Raw genomic sequence first — 18274 nt, forward strand, 5'->3', positions numbered from 1 at the left:
AGTTTAAGTAAGACTTTTTTTTTTATTTCTACAGAAGTGGAATCATACAGTTTGTAGTTTTGGCATCTGGATTTTTTTCTTTGCCTCCTCATGGTAATGTTAGTGAAGTTCATCCATGTTCCTGCTTGTGGTTGTAGGTGTTCCATTGTATGACTGAACCACAGTTTCTGCATCTAGTCTGCTGTGGTGGATGCCGGATTGCTTCCAGTTCAGAGCTGTTTTGAATAATGCTGCTTTGAGCATTGCTGCACACATTTCTGTTGCTCACACATTAAGGGTGGGATTGCTGTGTGTGCTCATCTCCTTTAGCAGATTCTGCGAGTGGTGTTCTGGGCTGCTTACTCCAAGTCCGACTTTAAGAACCTTTATCTCTTCACAGCCTGGTAGGTGTAAATAGCCACAGAGCAAGGTTCATATGCAATTCATTGTAATTTTTTCTCCCCAGTTTATGGAGGCTCTGATCAGATTTGTTTTCAACTGGAGTTTTGTTGAATTAAGTTTATTGCTTCCTGCTAAACTGCCTCTATTGCTTCCTGCTAAATTAATACTTTGAATTAATATCCTAAACAACGTCTTGATCTGTCTGAAAATCAAAATGGATATGCATATAAGAACCTGCTGTGTGCCAGGCACAGTGCTTGGTCCTAGGGCACAATGGTGAATGAAAATGGGAAGAGCTTAACTTTGGAGAAGCTTGAAGTCTAGTTGGGGAGAGACATAAACAAGGGCAGACACAAGTAAGTATAAAATTACTGATTATAAGATGTTTCATCGGAAAAGAACTGGGGCTGGGAGAGAATGAAGGTGGTGGGGTGGATTGGCACCATCTGGTTTGCTGAAGTGCCGAGAAGAAGTCAGAGAGAGCCTGGCTTGAAAAGCAACAGCTCAGACCTGAGTGAATCCCAGGGAGAGTCACTCTCTTGGGTGGGCTCTGAGGGAGACGCGAGCTTGGCATGCTTCTGAACTGGCAGAAGCATGATGGCAGTGGGATAAGCCTGGCGAGGCAGGCAGTGCCCTGGAGTGGCGTGGAGGTGGGTGTGGTCTGCCATCCCCTTCTACAGGATGACTCCAGTTTCTCGGAGAGAATGGCTTGTAGGAGGTCAGGCAAGGAAGCCAGTTAGGAGGCTACTGCCAGGCCAGAGATGATACTCGGTTGGACTAGGATGCTGCCAGCAGACCTGGAACGATACGGCTGGATTCAAGAATCAGGCTGGAGGTGGAAACGAGAGGTATGGGGATGGGGCAGCTATAAGGAGTGAGGGAAGGACAATGGGGAGTATGACTCCAAGGTTTCTGGCTTCAGAAACTGGGTGAAAGGAGCTGTCACTTGCTAAGATGGGGAAATCTTTTTTATCGACACCACATTCCTTTCATAGTGCTTAAAGCCTACTCCACCCCCATGCTCCTGCAGTTCTGACATCTATATTCACTCTTAAGATAAATCTCCTAGTTTTTGTTCACAAACTTCTTTTTATCCCCTTCCACCATTATCCTTATTTATTCACTATTTGTATGCTGGATCCAGAGCTTCTGGGTTTTTGTGCATAAATTAGTGAATGAGTTCTTTTAATTACATAAACCTATAGACCCAGATCAACCTCCAGGCTTTAAATAAGGGCAGGCTGCCCTGATATGGCAGATAGGAGATCCAGATGCGGCTCTCAGAACAAATGCAATTGCTTACCAATTATTTTTTGAGGAGTAGAATTATGAAATGTCAAAATATTATGTCAAAATCTAATACAAATTGTAATTCAGAAACATAGAAGTGGCAGAAAAAAGACTTCCTTTAAACTCTGTACTAATGAACTGGAATACACAACATTTTCCTTTCAAATGTCTTTTTTTCTTAAAAGAATTTTAACTATTTTGAGGCCATTTGAAGTGGACTTCCTACATAAAATATAGGACATGATCAGTTTCTTCAAGATATACTCATGTGATCACAAAAACATCAAAAGTGTTTTTGGTCTACAGCTGGTGAGGAAATTCTCACCTTTTCAGATTAATCTATCTAGTATGTTTTAAAAATTAGGCTCAGGTCTGTCAGTTGGCCCATCAGAATCATCTTTCAAGTGCCCTGGAGTCTTGTCTGGTCACCTGGGAGCACTGGAGAGATATAGGAACTGATTGTGTGGTCATTGCCTGCTGCCTTATCCCTGGAAACCTTGCAGTAGCCAGGCTTTCTTGATTGCAAACAACAGAATCCACTCAGCTAGTTTGAGCAATTAGAACAGAATTTCTAAAAAGGCCAGGGAACTGAGCTTGGATACTAGAATAAGCCACCAGAAGAAATGCCCCCCACACCACGAGACCTTTCTAGCAGAAACCTCGCTGCCCCACTGCCAAGTACCAGATCATGCGCTACTGGGACCCGAGAGGAGACCCTTGGCTGCTGCTACCACAGAGCAAACGCCTCCATCTTCATGCTTGCTGGAAGGTCCCACTTGCCCTCACTAGTGCCACCTTCCATTGCTCACTGCTGCCTTCCAAGTCTTTCATGGGATGGTGGTGGGGACACAAGTGGGACTTTCTGTTTCCAGTTCCACTTGTGGTGAGCTGAAAGCCTCATGCCATCTTAACAAGGGAAAAGCTGAACAGACTAGAAAATCAACAAGTCTCCTGGGATCTGTAAGAAAAAGGAGGACACAGGACAAACTGCTCCCAAGATGTAAGAGACGGACGGGTGTATACAGGGAGTCCCAACGCACTGGGGCAGAAATGCTGTGGGAACCGATGCCAGGTTGGAAAACAGGAACTGAAATTGACAAATTTCTGGAGGCTCCATGTGGACAAGTCTCTGCAGGGACCCAGCCTCAGGGGCCTCCACAAATTCTGTGAGATTTCCCTCTAGGCAGTGACCAGACTCTGAAAGTCAGCATCAGAGAAAAATTCCCTTGTCTGGCAGGGGAAAAGAACCATTTTGAGATTTGCCAGAGCCCCAAACCCAACTGGAGGAAGGAAATACCCAACTCCAGCCCACTGTTGTCATCCTGTCCTACCTGATGGGCAGAAGAACTGAGAAACTCTGATGAAGTTCACAGTGCAGAGGCATGACTCATAAAAGGCTGACCCCTAATTGTTGCTGCCCCTTCCACCACAGCCCACCACATCGCTAATGGCCTGTTTACAGCACCCCTTTCACCCAGGAAGTCGTGTCTGGCTATCAAGAAAAAATGACAAGGTGCAGCAAAAGGCAAAAGACACAATTTGAAGAGGCAGAGCAAGCCTCAGGACCAGCCATGGAGTTGTAATAATCAGACTGGGGATTTAAAACAGCTATGATTAGTTAATATGCCAGAGATGGATAAAATAGACAACATGCAAGAACAGACATAAGCAGAGAGATGGAAATCCTAAGAAAGAACCAGTAAAAAATACCAGAGATGGAAAACACAGAGATTTAAAAAACTCTTGGATCCAAGATGGCTGCGGAGTCACACCCATCGATTGGGAGCCCCCAGGGCTGACACTGTGGAGGCACTGTTGAAGGGGTGCTTGCATTCCTTCATCTGATATGACGAGAACACTACGTGGACAGTGATTGGTTTCAACTGGAGACCAACCAGGAAAGATCTTGAGGGTTGAAAATACCAATACTTTCATGACCGGTCCTCCAGGCTGAGTCTGATACCTAGTTTGACAGTATCATTATATATCCCAATTCCGCCCCAGAAATTGCATTCCCTGAGATAGACAGGGAATGTCTAACCGATCACTTCAAGCTTTTGAACCAGGAGCCTGATCAAGTGTAATGGCTCATCTTGCAGCTCTGAGGCTGGGCCCATGGCTGGCCATGGAAATCCTGGATCTGATTAGAAACATAGAGAAGAGTAAGACCAGTGAAGATCCAAGCTACTGAGATGGAAAAGAGAGGAGTCCAGGTCCCTGTTTTCCTATGTCTTCCTCATCATTCAGCTTCTAAGGAGCTCTGAGTTCTGACACATCCTCCTACCCTAAACCAATGTCACTAAAGAGTTGCAGCAGCTTTGATGCAAAAACCAGGATCAGGGCTGGGTTGCATAGCCAGGATGCCTGGGGACCTGTTGAAAATGGTCAAACAACTTGCAGCCGCTCCCTGCTTGGGGGAGCGGGGAGTTCAGGGGATAGGAGATAGCTGAAAGTTAATAGGTAGCTTTCTCGGCTTCTGGAGATAAGCTGCTGACGAAAGCTGCTTCAAAAAGAAGAAAGAGAAATCGGAGGAGAAAGAGGAGAAGAAAGAAGAGAATCTTTAACAAACTGCCATGCTAATGTAGCTGGGGCTCTCTGGGGGAGATGTTTTTAGTTTGTTCTCTTACTAACAGAAAGTAGTGGTAGTTTGGCAGGAGGAATTTCAGAAAGCAGACAAGTCACATATTACCACTGGAGAAGGTCAGACTTGGAGAGGTAACACTTAAGGGAGGATGAGAAGGTTTATTTTGTAGCACCTATTTCACCACCTTTTAGGGTGCATTGGATTTGAAAGTCTGTATTTTAAAGAATGACTTCACACTGAAGCAAAGGTGAAGAAAGTTCTTATAGAAACATATTCTACCAGAAATTCTTTGAATTTCTATGTCACTTTTAGAAAAGCGAATGTGTTAAGTTAATCTACCACAAATGATTCTTTGTAAACCATTTCTAGCTTGTAGGACCTTGTCCTTTGGTCTGATTTTTCTTTCCTAGAATCCTGCACAATATAAAGTCAAAGTTCACAAGGCGGTGAAATCCATGGCCTGCCTGCCTTTATAAAATTCAGATGGAAGTTCCCCATGTCTGAATTCTTTGCACCACTGCTGACTCAGCTCCTCAGAAATCAGTAGCAGAGAGTTGGTGTAAGTGCCCACCTCCGCCCAGTCCCTCGGGTATATGTTTGTCCCATGCACCCCAGGAACAGGGGCTTTCAGGTAGCTTCGGGCAGGTGAGGAGAGTGGAACCCCATGCCTTTCAGTGGGTGGCCTAGGTGCACCCGGGGTGCAGCTCTGGAGAACCGGGCATCTGCCTTCCCTGCTGCTTGGCCTCTGTCAGCCCCTTTTCTGTCTGCATCCTCTTCTTTGTGCTTTAAAACCAGCTTGTCTCCATCCAGCTCACATGGTCTTCTTCCTCAGAATGTGGTTCTTGTCGCTTCAGCTTGCTTTGGCCCCTGTGGCTTCTGCTGTGCTTCACGGTCTGCTCTTCCTGCGGCCCTGCAGCTTGGGACCCCTCTCAGCCATTCCATGGGGCAGCTGCTCCTTGGGCGGGCTGGCATGGGGTCCTGCGATGGAACGCAGGGCTGCCTCAGTCTTCAAAGTCCTCAGGGCTGTGGGGGTGCTGGGCACAGGATTCCTCAATCTGTTACCCACTTTGGTATGAATCCATATCAATCCATGGATCCTTCTTTGTGACACAGGAAGACTAGACAGTGAGCCACAATTTTCCAATCCAGCCAAAAAGGAAACAGTGGTAAGATAGAAACACTGATTGCCTTACTCTATTCCCAGAGAAGTTTGGGATAAGTTCTGTGGACCCACCTCTGCACTTTACCCAGCCTCATTTTTGGACCAGGACGTCACCCTCCTCCACTCTCACCTGGCTGCCCCAGAGCAGGGCCGACATCCTCCCCGGAGGATCTCTGGGGCCCTGGCCTCTGACCCAGGTGCCCCAAGTCCACTGTTGAAAGGAACTGGAGCCCTTCCCCGGCTCCACCATCACTGTGGTGCTTCCCTACAGCGAGGGCCAGCTGAGGGCGCTGCCTTAGAAACCCGCTGAGATCAGGCCTGGGGGACCTTGACCTGCAGGTGTCTGCAAAGGAGAGTGTGGCGGCAGTTCTCCCTCATTTGGGGTCTCTTGTCCTGCCTGCCTGGGGCTTGCACACAGGCTCGGGGACTCTGGGCTTTTTCCTTATCTGTGGGCTTAAGCTTCTCCCAGCCCTGCCTTGCCCTGCCTTTCTGTTGCTGTGTAGGTGCCCTGACCACCACCCCCCACTTTTTCCACATGCCATGCACCAGGCTGCTGCGTTAAACCCAGCTGGGAGAACCCATGTGTGGTGTGATGTGATGGCAGGAGGGTTTATTTGGAGTAAATGATCTTTTACTTCTGCTCACCTTGCTAGCCTCTGCCCTACGCTGCCTCCTGCTGCCCTAGCTGCGTTGCCAGGCACCTGTTCCTCTATTGCTCCCAAGTTCTTTCTGGGATGTGTGCTCACCCTTTGAGCCCTTTTCTGTCTTGGGTGTTGCTTCCTCAGGAAGCCTGACCTGCTCTCCTGTCCCCAGGTCTGGCCTGGACTCTGCCTCTCAGGGTCCAGGTCCTTTTCCTCTGTGTTGTGACTGCTGCTAAGTCCTTTGATGGAGAAGGTGGGGCGGCAGGCCTGCAGTGTCTGGCACTTGGGAAGTGCTCTGCAACGACTTGTGGGCGAATCTGTGAGCTTGAAATGTGATCCTGCCCAAGGGAGTTTTCTTGTGCATTCTGGGTTCATTGATAACAAAACCAGTGTTTCTGGAACAGCCACCCTGTATCAGAGCTTACAGCCATCAGAGGTGTTGATTTCTGTTACTCTTTCTACCCACAGAGGTTAAGGACAATTTTGACTCCATCCTACAATCTGGGAAACCAAGGCTTGGAGAGTGAAGACAGTGACTCAGACCACCCAGCAGGAAGTGGCCGAGGCAGAGTCGGAACCTGGACACACTGATCCCACACCTCTCTGCTTGCAGGGACACAGTGGCCATCAGGTCCCAGAGCTCCTCTCTGTGGCATGGGGCTTGGGGACCCACAAGAGACTTAAAATGCAGCTCTTGGAATCTTTTACATCTTTTTGCTTTCTACTAATCATCCTTTCAGCTTAAAAAAATCCCCAAACCCAGCGTGTCCTGCCAACTGAGGTATGGCATTTTGGGGACATTTGTGGTTCTTACTTATGTGTGTAAATCCAACTTCCTTTTCCCCTTCTTCTGTTATTTTTTGTAGAACACTGTTGGCGGTTTGGAGTGGGTTCTTGAGGTCCTTCTCCTGCACACTCGCACACGTATCTGTGGCTGGAGTAAAGTCCTCTCTCCACATACGTGGTCTCCTACTCTGCATGGTTTGCCACCTGTTTTTTTCCTCCAGGACCCTACATCCTGGAGAACTATCCCAGCTTACCTAAGAGCTTTGTAGTATGCACCATGCCTTAACTCTCACCTTCCTGATGGAATTGTGGGCAGTTCCCAGAAAAATTGAAAATTACAGCTTGCTTCTGCTTAAAAAAATACTTATTTTGCTTTAACAAATGCTCAGAAAGGGTGCTCATTTTTTGTTGAGGTTTACTGCCCCTTTTTGCACAGTGTAAAAACAGGGCCACTCACACTTTCCAGCATGTGGAATGCAGCCCACTTTGTTTTGGTAAACCCAGTGACTCACAACGTCCCCCCGCCCTGTCTCCTCACAGCTGAGAGAGGCCCTGTCTTGTTGTGCTCATGGAAGTGACTCAGGATGTTACACTTGGCTACCTCGGGGCACAATCGTCTCCACAATGAGGCCCAGAGGAAGTTAAGCGCTTATTGGCTCTTCAGTTACTGATGGTAGCCTGACAGGATCACACAGCTACCTGTGCAGCCAGGACATACAGGGGCATGTGTGTGTGCATGTGTGGGGTATGTGTGTGCATGTGTAATGTGTGTGCATGTGTGGGGTATGTGTAGAGTGTGTATGTGTGGTAAGTGTGGTACATATGTGCATGTGGTACATGGGATGTGTGTGTGTATGTATGTAGACACCAGCCCACTGTGATGTGTGATGGCAGAAGGTCCAGAGGCAGGAGGCTAACGCAGGAGTGAAACCGTAAAGGGACCCTGCTGTCAGACTCACGCCTTTCCATCAATCTTGTAACAATTAGTCCAAGTTAAAAATGTTCAAAGAACTTAACGAACAAGTGCATCCCCTCCTGCATGGAGTACTCTGCAGGGACGATGGCCACCACCCGCTTAACCTGCAGATGCGGAATCTCTCCGTGTAAAGCTTGGAAACAGTGTCTTGCTAGGAGGTACCATTAGAGGAAACACTACTGAATGCATAGTTTGCGAATGAGTTTTGGTGAATAATTTTACTTAAATCCATTACTTGGACGTTTGGCTTCAAATGCCTGTTGGCTGCACTCCGTTCTGTGATCAGCGGTATCTACTCCATTGATGTAAGCAGCCCAGTGTTGATTTTTACCCCCTTAAATTGGCTCAGAGTTACAACTTTCTCTTCAATTAGCACTTGAGTTTTCCATTAGACACTTTCCTTCCCCCCCGGTGTCCAGAGAGGTCCAGATCCTTTCCATTAGTATTTAGCGACGGAAACCAGGGCTGCGTCTGTGAACAGCAGCAGGGCGGTGCACCCCAGAGCCTCCTGTAGTCCTAACTCTGAGAGGAGTTACATGCCAGAGTGACCGATCTTTCAGGAAAAACTATTGAGAACTGTACTTTGGGGATTATAGTCACACAATTTTAAAACTTTCCTCCCTTCCTTCCTAACTTTGGAATACTGTTTATTTTCCCTAAGTGTTTAAGTATTTAAATTTTATGTATCGCTGCTTTTTCCTTTGTTTAAAAACAATCATTTTCATATTACATAACCACCTCATTGTTTTAAAAAATTGTAGAACATGTAATATAAAGTGAAAACCCCTGTATCTATGTTTACTGTCCTCAAAACTTTATCTAGTTTACTTTCGTTTCGATCAGACAATGATATTTAAAAAGAACCCATAGAAAATACTGAGGTAAATTCGTGTTAATTTAAATATTCATAACCTGTAGTGCACATTTCCAGGGTAAGAGTATTTTCTGAAACAGTAAGAGAAAAAAATATAGAGTGCTAAGGTTAATTTCAGTGACCTTTCAGTAAAGAAGTACATAAGGTTTTGCTTTAACATGTAGGAAATCTGAATTATGTATTCCATTTCCCTTTGGGGTTGGTAATGGAGTGATAGGAGAAACCACAAATCAGACAATGTATGAGCACTTCAGTCCTCAAAACATAGGGCAACAGCAACCCCTGTTTTTCCTCTCCAAAATGTGGTTCCTGGGGAAAAGTCTCCATCTGCAGGGCAGGCCCTGACCACTGTAGTTTGGCTCCTGTTTGGAGGGGCCCCTGGGACCCCTGTGTCATATGCAGACCCTGAGGTCTACCCAGTGAGCCTGCTTCCCACCAGGGAGCAGGTAGGCTGGTCTGTCACTCTGTGCCCCTCTCACCAATCATGCAAGCCCGGTCTTCTGGATGGGGGCCTCCAAGGGTCTCTTGCAGAAGAAATTTCCCCTTCTGAGTGGCCCCAGGAACGGGGCATGACAATGCCCCTGAAGTGTGGTCTAGCTTGTCAGCTGAGCCAGAAACAATCAGCTTTACCACCCAGGACCTGACATCCTTCTCTGGGTCCCCCACACGGCCAGGGCTGAGAGGGTAACTCTTTCCTCCCAGAGCGCCTGCATTTTTTGAGGATGGAGTGAATGTTTGTGTTTTCATGAGGCCATGCGAAAGGAATGTGAATATTAGAAAAGGGCCCTATTTGTTAAAATGATAATTGCTGGACTGCCCTGGAGCTGTCCCTGTTTGCTCTTCCATGGGTCCTTGAAAGCCCAGGGAACTGGGCACTGTCTGACCCCGCAGACTTGGACTCACCAACGCTCCAGTTGACAGCAATTTGCTGTCATTTTGGTTCTGATTTTGACTAATGACTTGGATTTCCTTTTGGCCACCAAATATTTCAAAGCAACTGATTTTTACAGCATCCAAGAGCTGACTGGCCCTATGGCTGTGTCCCCAGCTAACTACATGGAGTGAGCGTGTGAATAAAATAAATGAGTCTATAAACATTCGTAATTTATTTGAATCAATATTCATGCCTGGTTATACCGTGGGCCGTTTCAGAGGTTTGAAAGCCAGGCCTGGCTGGCCCTGCAGACACATGCCCCCATAGCAGACGCCCCCAGACACCCCCTACAGGAACTCCCTTCAGGAAGTGAGCTCACCTCTCCCCCTGCAGCCGTGCTTATAAAATGCTTGTGTTCCTCCCCGTGCCAACACGGCAGGGATGGGGTCAACTGCGAGTTCCAATAACTCCTTCAAACTACTGTGTGAGTCTTTGGGAACAAGCTCACCTTCTTGTGCCTTTAAATTTATATCCTGTCATGCAGGTTGGGTGTGGCACCTGGATTTTGCCATTTCATAGGCACGTGGAGAGAGGGAGAAGGAGGGGATGAAGCACAGCAGCCCGAGAGAGTTGGACCTCATCGCATGCTCTCCCCGGGGCCAAGCCAAGGCTCAGTGCAAAGGTTCCAGGCTGATGCTCAGTCAGTGAACACATTTGCATGGCTTTGCTTTAATAATCTGGAGGTACCAGTCTCCAGTGACTGAGGTCCCCAGGCTGATCAGCATCATGGCCTGGTGCTCAAGTGTCAAGTTCGGTCACATCAAGTCAGACAGCTGTGAGGCAGCAGGCTACTTACGTGACCTCTCTCTGCCTTAGATTTCCCACCTGTGAATTAAAGATGACTGCAAGGCCTTCCCCAGAGTGTTGAAAACATCTTAGAAGGCCCTACTCAGAGATGAGCCCATGGGGAAATACCAGGATCAGTGACTTCTGGCCTGACGAGGCTGTGCTGGCCCCAGTGTGCTCACCTGCCCTGTCGGGAGGAGAGCCCATGTGTTCCCTGTGGACAGGTCAGAAGTTTGACAAAACTACTGGGCTTCTATGCCCTGGCCATCTCTTAGCCTGAATATGTTTTACATTTCTTCTGTGGCATGTTTGAGGCTGTAGGCAAGCTCTTACCTTTCGATAAGATCCAGAATATGATAGGAAAGATGGTGTTCTTTTAGGCCGAAGCAGACTGACCTTTCTACATCTGGATAGAGGAATAGTCAAGAAACAAACACAAAAAAAAAAACAAGTCATGGCATCTGTCTGACTGGGCTTGGCACCCAGACACTGGGGGCTTACATGCTTCTCCCTTCCTAAGTCATCCTGATGACCCATGTCTTCCCCCCATTGCTATAACATAAGAAAAAGATGTTTCAGACATTCCCGTGGACATGAGATTTTCAGCCTGTCCAACGTGCTTCTAGGTTGCTTCACCCCTTCACACTTCTCTGTTACCTTCAGACCTAGGGAGGAAAAAATATAGGAAAGAAAAATTTTTCCCTAAAGCACAGGGTTTCTCAGCCTCAGCACTTTCAACATTATGAGGGCGTCCTGGGCACCACAGGCTATTTAGCAACTCCTGGCCTCTACTTGCTGGGTGCCAGTATCTGCTTAGCCCCAGCTGTGACACTCAAAAGTGTGTCTGGACATTGCCAATAGCCCCTGGGGAGGGAAGAGCAGACTGGCTCCTGGCTGTGAACGGCTGTCCTACAGAAACCGAGCTGCCTTTGGGACAGCCTAAGCACAAGGATTGGTGGCTAGTGCCTGTGTGTGTGGAGGGGGGCATGCCACCAAAATGCCTCTCTAATGCCATCCAAAGCAGGGTGGCTGCAGGTTCTCTCATTTCTAGAGAGAGCTCACGGCTCCCTCCTCTTCCCTCCTTCTACCCACTCAGAGCAAGTAGGGTCCTTGCAACCATAAAACATGGGACCACTGTGGAGGGAGGTGCAGCTTTGAGTGGCAATTTAGAAAGATTAAAGTGGCTGTTTGTGTTCTCCTTCTGCCCCCTTCTCTTTCCTTGCAGGGCAGCTGGCGAAGTGAGACTGGGGAGAGCTTCGGGTCTGGAAAGCCAGGAGGCACTGGGGGCTCCGAGGACAGGGGCATCAGAGCGGGCAGTGTAGGCAGGCTCTTCCCCTGCTTTGTCCTCCTTCTGGGAGCTGGCTCTGAGCAGGGGACCTCCCCCAGGGGCCGGAGAGGACACTCACTTCAAAGGGGTGCCGTACGCTGGGGAGATGACCCCAACCCAAGCCCATCAGAGCAGAGCGGTGGGAGGCACACGGAGAGGGAGAGCGAAGTGGCTGGTGGAGGGTGGGAGAAGCAGACACACCCCGGAGAGGACAGGAGGGAGAAGTGAGGGGCAGCAGAAGCCTGGGGGCAGGTATGGAGAATAGGGACCAGGACATAGAGGGGGCTCAGGAGCTGATCAGGAGAGGCAGCCCTGAGAGACCCCTTGCCCACTAGAGCCGCTGTGAGTGCCGACCGGCAAGGAGCAGGGTTCCGTTTCTCCACGAGGTTTGACTAGATGGGTTCTCGTTCCTCCTCGCTTCCCTGTTTATCCTGACAGTAAATTTCCATGGGATATATCATCTGACTACGTAAGAAGCTAACTCAGAGCTTCTCTAGCCGGGATCTATAGATTTCTGGAGGTCCACAGACGTATTGTCTGCGGTCCACAGACTCTGAGAATAAGCCTGGCTTTCAGGCAAGCTATAATTATTAACGTAGTCTGATTCTGGATCGTGTCAGACCATGCTGCCCAGCACTGCAACCGCTGGCTGCACAGAGCTGCTGAGCACTTGAAATGTGGCTGCTCAGAATGGAGCCGCGCTGTAAATGGAAGAACATGCTGGATTATGAAGATTTAGTAGGAAAAAAATAATACCAACAGAATCATTAGTAAGTGTTTGTACTTAACCTGCTGCAATGATAGTATTAACGAAAGTTAATTTTGCTTATCTTTATTTTTTTAATGTGGCTACTAGAAAGAAATTACATATATGGCCTTCATTATATTTCTATTGGGCAGCAATGATCTAGGTCATGTATTTCCAACGAGGCAAAAACTGGTTCTCATGTGGTGAAAAAGTTGTAATCTTTCTAACTGTAAAGCACAGACATACATAAACAGATACATGGTGTATCTGTGGTATTAAAATTTCATGGCAAGCGATTAGGAATAAATTGTCTACAGAAGCTCCCTGAGAGGATAATCATGGGAAAAAACCGAGAAACCCTGATCTGGATGAACGTTTTATAATCCCCAAACTACTATGTACATGAAGGCCTTTTTGTGCTGTGGTTTAGCATTATGTTAGTGCCAGATAAAGATATCTTTTATCTTAATGGGGGAAGAATTGAGGCAGCCTTCCTGTGTGATGATAACTTTGTACTCAGGGAAGTCAGATGACACCGAGACGGACCTTGAAAGGAAAGCGTCAAGTCAGTATAGTGAGAAGAACGGCGGTGGGTGGGAGGGAGGCTGGCACGGCTCACGGGGGGTCACATTCACAAGACTGTCAGCGGTTTCATGTGTAGGAAACAAAAGAATCCACTCATCACATCACATTGATTAGTTTTGCTGCCTTGAATTCTACTGTTTCTGCAGAGTTTTTACATATCATGTGTTAATTTGTATGGGATTTCTATAGCACCAGATTTATACCTGTTGGGTATTAGCAATGTTAATCACAGCTCTCCTCCTGGGCTGAGTTTGGAGTCAGAGATGCAGGAATCAGGTGATCAAAGTGTCTGCTCTGCACCTGATAAAGGTAGACTGTCAATTGGAGGTCATGGGTTAGACGTTACACATCACTCCGGAATGAAACTTGGCCACCTGGCCTTACGCTGAGCTATAGGGCAGAGAGCAGAGCTGCACTCAGACCTCCGGAGGCTGCCGCCCCAGCACAGAAAGGGGCCGCACGAGGCAAGCTTGGTTCCTCTTCTGCAGCCAGGGGCTCTTAGGGTCAAGCTGATAGAAGTTCCTCCACAGGGACTCATGGATGGAGGGGTATAAATGTTTCCCCTCATCAATCCCTGGTTTTATGCTTGTACTTATTGATGTAATGTAAAAAAAGTAGTTTAGGTTGGCATTTGGGGTTCTAAGCCTTTTTTGAAAGCATTTATTCCGGGCCACTGACCTATGACAGGGAAATTTTGGCGTACTTCATGGCAGTGTGAACATGAGCTGATTCACTTCTCTGCAGAACAAGCCCTGCCTGCCTTGCTCTCCATCCTGGGTCCTGCCACATCTCTCCACTTCTGTGGGTTTCTGCTGCCTCCCTCCTTGAAGCCTTGAACTGTACAGTGGAGGGGTGGGTGGGTGTAGGAACAAGAACATGTGGGTTTGGAATTGATGGCTCCCTGTTCAAATCTGGGTATTGCCACTTCCAAGCTGTGTGACTCTGGACAAGTCACCTGACCAGTCCCTGCCTCACTCTTTCCACCTGGGAAATGGGGTGAGCTTCCCTGCCAGACTTGTGGATGTGGACGAAAGAGCTCAGGTGTGTAAACTCGCTCGGTGTTCAAAACCCTTAATGGGCTGAGTTTTTGGGCCTTTTCTAGGGTTGCACCTACTCAATTTTCAACTATTTGAATGCCCATTGGCTTTATATAGTTATAAAACTTAAATGAGCAGTAGTAGGAGGAAAGTTCCATCAGATAAGCTGGCTAGAGGCTTGTGCAATTTCAAAGAACAATTTTCAGAAGTGTTAAATGACTCTCAAACACCTATTTAGCGATTATGTATCAAAGACTTATTTAATGTGCTGATAAGAGAATCAAGCAGAAGGTGGGGCAGGATTGAGGGAGGGTAGGAAAGATGGCTGTCTGTAGTCAAATCAAAGAAAAAAGATGCTGAAATTAAGTTACACAGAGAACTGTAATGTCCCACAGCACAACACAGCTGCCACCTTGGGAATGATCTTTTTGCCTGGACAGAAATTATTTGCTTTTCTAGTGGACAAAAGTAATTTCCAACTCTGCAACTTGATATCTTACTTTGCAGAGTCTAGGTTCCAATCAGTAGAATATAGTGAGTGAAACAAAGATTACAAACTCTAAAAATCAGGTGGATCTTACGTGGGCTTATTAGGCAATGGTCTCGTGTGACACTGAAAGAGCAGGACTTGAATCTTTGCTTTAAGTCCAAGTTACGTATAATTTCTTAAGAAGCATAAGATCTGACAGCAAAACTAGATGACATGGAGGCTACTTATTCTGGGGAGTGTTTGGCAGGAAGCCTTCTGTTACAAATCCTACTTATGTCTAAAAACTCTCCTTTAAAAGATAGAAAAGCTACCCAGTTGCCATTTAAACTAAATTTCCCAGCTGGGCTCAGTGATTCTAGTATGAATTTTCTCTCTCATAAATTATTTTCCACCATTCTGAGCAGTGAGTTTGGGTAGTAACTTTGGACTGTAACAGAAGATTCAGAGTCATACCCTGCACTTGACAGAGATGGTTTAGGACAATTCTTAACCCTTGGAATCTCTTGGGTACAGGATATTGTCTTGAACCATATTTGAACTTTTTGGTACGAGAATCCTGCTGTTGGCTGGCAAACTGTAACTTCCTGGTTTTCAGGGAAAAAGGGCTCAAGAGAGGCGCCTTGGACTTCAAATGGCTATTACAAAACAACATGTTGATGAGTTAAGTGTAAATGAATCAGAAGCATCTGGGTTTAATTAGCCTCCAAACGCAGCCATTTCAAAATGCGGGAAGGGAAAAGCACGTCTGTGTCAAAACATATCTTGGGGTTTTCCTGCTAAATTTGGGATAATGGAAAAACAGATGGAGCCATCTGCCAAGCATTCAGGTTGTACTGGGCACATACGCTGTCTTATCAGGAAGCCGGGCCATGGGAAACGTCGGCCACAGAAACTGACAGCATTTCAGCATTGTGTTGCCAGCCCGTTTGCGGCCTACGTTTAATTAAACCCAGGCCTACGCATGGCTGCAGAGAACGCAACTTCCATGTTTTTGAAGATGGTCCAGGGTGCAATCCGCATGGGGCCATGTGTGTGGTCTTCTGTTACAGTTGAAAGCCCCCATATTATTCTTCTCATGCCCCTGTGAGTTTTTCCATGTCACCCCTCAAGCTGGCGGCAAAGACGTCCAAGTTCTGAACACAAGCTACTCCCGTTGCCTGTTCTTGGTGAAGTTAAGTGGCGTCAGGCAGAAAGTCAGGGACCATACATGTGCTTTCCCTTACATGTGGAGCTGTTCTTTCTCCCCAGGGAGGAAGGTGCTAAAAGTTCAAGGGTCAAAAGCTGCCTTCGAAAGGAGGGGCCTGGTGGCCTGAAATAGGACATGCCTCAACATGAAATGAACAGAATTTAATCAGACTGAGGCCAGAATGGAAACATGGGGCAATTCTTTTCATAGCTTTTCCAGAAGACTGTATCAGGTCTAAGCTTTTTATGCATTGAGGTTGTCCAGAATGAGCGCAGAATGGACAAATAACACGTCCACCACGTATTTGTTGGGCAGGAGTCTGCAAAGTACTTTTTCATACATCTTAATCTTCACAACAACATTCCCATTTTACAGAAGCAGAAATTGGACAGATGGAGGTTAACAGATCTGTTCAAGTATTCCTAATTAGGAAGAGGCGGAGCTGGGCTTGAATACAGGTGTTTTAGTTCTACGACCAGGGCATTTTCCATATCCAGCAAGGGGGCAATGTGGGAATTACAAGTTTTTCTTAGGTATCACAGTCATAGGCTTGCACTAGCCAGTGAAACATGCCTTCCAGGCAGAAAGCCGAACATGACCTGAGGCTTTGGAACTCATCATTGCTTGCCTGGGACATCCTGGTTTATACCTCCTGTCCTTACTTAATCATTCTTAGTTATTCGTAGCATCACATTTTGACGGTGTTATTTGGATAAGTCATTTCCAGAACAGAGGCTTCCTACAGTTTTCAAATCAATGTTTTCCTGTGTGGAAAAGGAGCACCTGTGCTTTTAGAGATCTTTTGGATCCCCCAATAGAAATAGAAATACCTTATGTAGAATCAAAGCACTGGTTGTATATCCCACAATTCTGTACCACCTAGTCTGACCAGAGGTCCTACACATTGTGCCTTACTCCCAAGGGAAGTATGGTTTTCTCAGAGACCCCAAGTAAGAGTGGTGAGGCTTGCTCTCCCCCCAAGTAGGGAAGCTGGTCTTTGGCCCCTTTGTACTCCCCTGTCTGTGCCCCTCTCCAACCCTCAGGTACTGTCTCTTCTTGTCCCCAGACACACCATGTCCCCCAGCCTGTCCTCTGGGTTCCTGTAGTCTCTTGCAGCAGCCCCCAGTAAATCTCTCAATATAGTCATCAAAATTCAAATTTTCTCAGTTTTATTGTCCTTCGACACACGCTAGGATGGCAATCGCATGCCCTCGTTTCTATTAATCCTCCTGAGCCTTGTTAATGGAGAGTCTGGGGCAAAAGGGGCTCCTGTCTGCTGTTTGAGTCACAGAGCGCACAGTGAGGCCAGTCCCTATGGGGGATGGGCCTGAGGGAAGAGGAAGAGGGGGCAAGAGAAGACTTCCATGGGACTCACTGGCTCTACTTGGCCCTTCAAACCTGGGAATTGCTTACATGGAAGGGGTTCAGTCATATTCTTATTCCAAGGGCAAGACCTTGTGTAGGGAGTGGGACTCAGGGTGGGGAGTGCAGCAGGGCTGCAGTGGGGCCTCCCTCATGAGGCATTCCCCTGCGGGTGCACTTGCCCATTCTCTCACCACTGTGTCCCTGCATGATGCTGGCGGGCACTCAGCCGCCATGGCCCCCACACCCTCTCTCTGGCCCCTTTCTACATTCCATCACCTATTGTTCTCTGGCTGTAAGCAGAAAGAAGCAACTAGGGTCAACTTGCCAAAGAAAGGAATGTCTGGGGAGAATATGGGGTATGCGTTCAGAAGGTTCCCTCAGAAGCAGACTCTGAGAAAAGGATTTGGGTGCAAACTGTGTTTGTGAGATTCCAGGAAGCCCAGGGGAGGAGTAGAGGACTGCAGCTGTGACCAGAGGCAGGTTTCCATGCTGAGCAGTTGGGTCTGTCACTCCGGGAAACGACTTTCCACCTCTGGTTTAACCCACACAGGTGTGAGGGAGCCGGGACATTTAGACTCCCATGGATGTGTCATTAAGAAGCGCTCCTGGGAGCACTGACTGTCTGGATTCTGCCTGCCACAGGGAGGCAGAGCACACGTCCAGCTGGAGAATGTCCTCAGGTGGAGCTGTGAGCCCCTGAAGCAAAGAGCCAGTGGCTTTGTGGTGGTTTGACTCCAGGTGGCCCCCACCCACCAGTTCCTTCCTTTCCTGTATGCTCACGCCATCCTCCCACTGAGGGACGGAGTCTATTCCTCTGTGCCCTGGAATCTGGGTGGGCTGATGACTTTTGAGAAATAGATACAGTGACAATACCTTGCACGTATGCCTGAGCCTCTGGGAACACGCACTGCAGGAGAAATCAGCAGCCATGGCAGGCCGGCTACTCCGCGCCACCGTGTTGTGAGGAAGCCCAAGTAGCCATGTGAAGAGGATGTGTGTAGAGAGAGTGAGGGACACGTAACCAGCCTCCTACTGTTCCAGCCACCACAGACCAGGCACCACACAGGTGGGTAAAGAAGCCACACAGTTGGGTAAAGAATTCAGCTTCAGCTGTATGAGGAA

General features: G+C 47.6%; 1 long non-coding RNA gene across 1 annotated transcript; it reads left to right on the forward strand.

Moving 5' to 3' along the window:
• The first annotated feature begins 796 nt into the window (after window positions 1-796).
• Window positions 797-9722, forward strand: LOC118967069 (uncharacterized). Its single transcript, XR_005053842.2, has 3 exons — window positions 797-1229; window positions 4666-4814; window positions 6527-9722. It is a non-coding gene; the product is annotated as an uncharacterized lncRNA (long non-coding RNA).
• Window positions 9723-18274: the final 8552 nt, after the last annotated feature.

Source organism: Manis javanica, chromosome 2 (assembly GCF_040802235.1).
Source record: "Manis javanica isolate MJ-LG chromosome 2, MJ_LKY, whole genome shotgun sequence".
Lineage (NCBI taxonomy): Eukaryota > Metazoa > Chordata > Mammalia > Pholidota > Manidae > Manis > Manis javanica.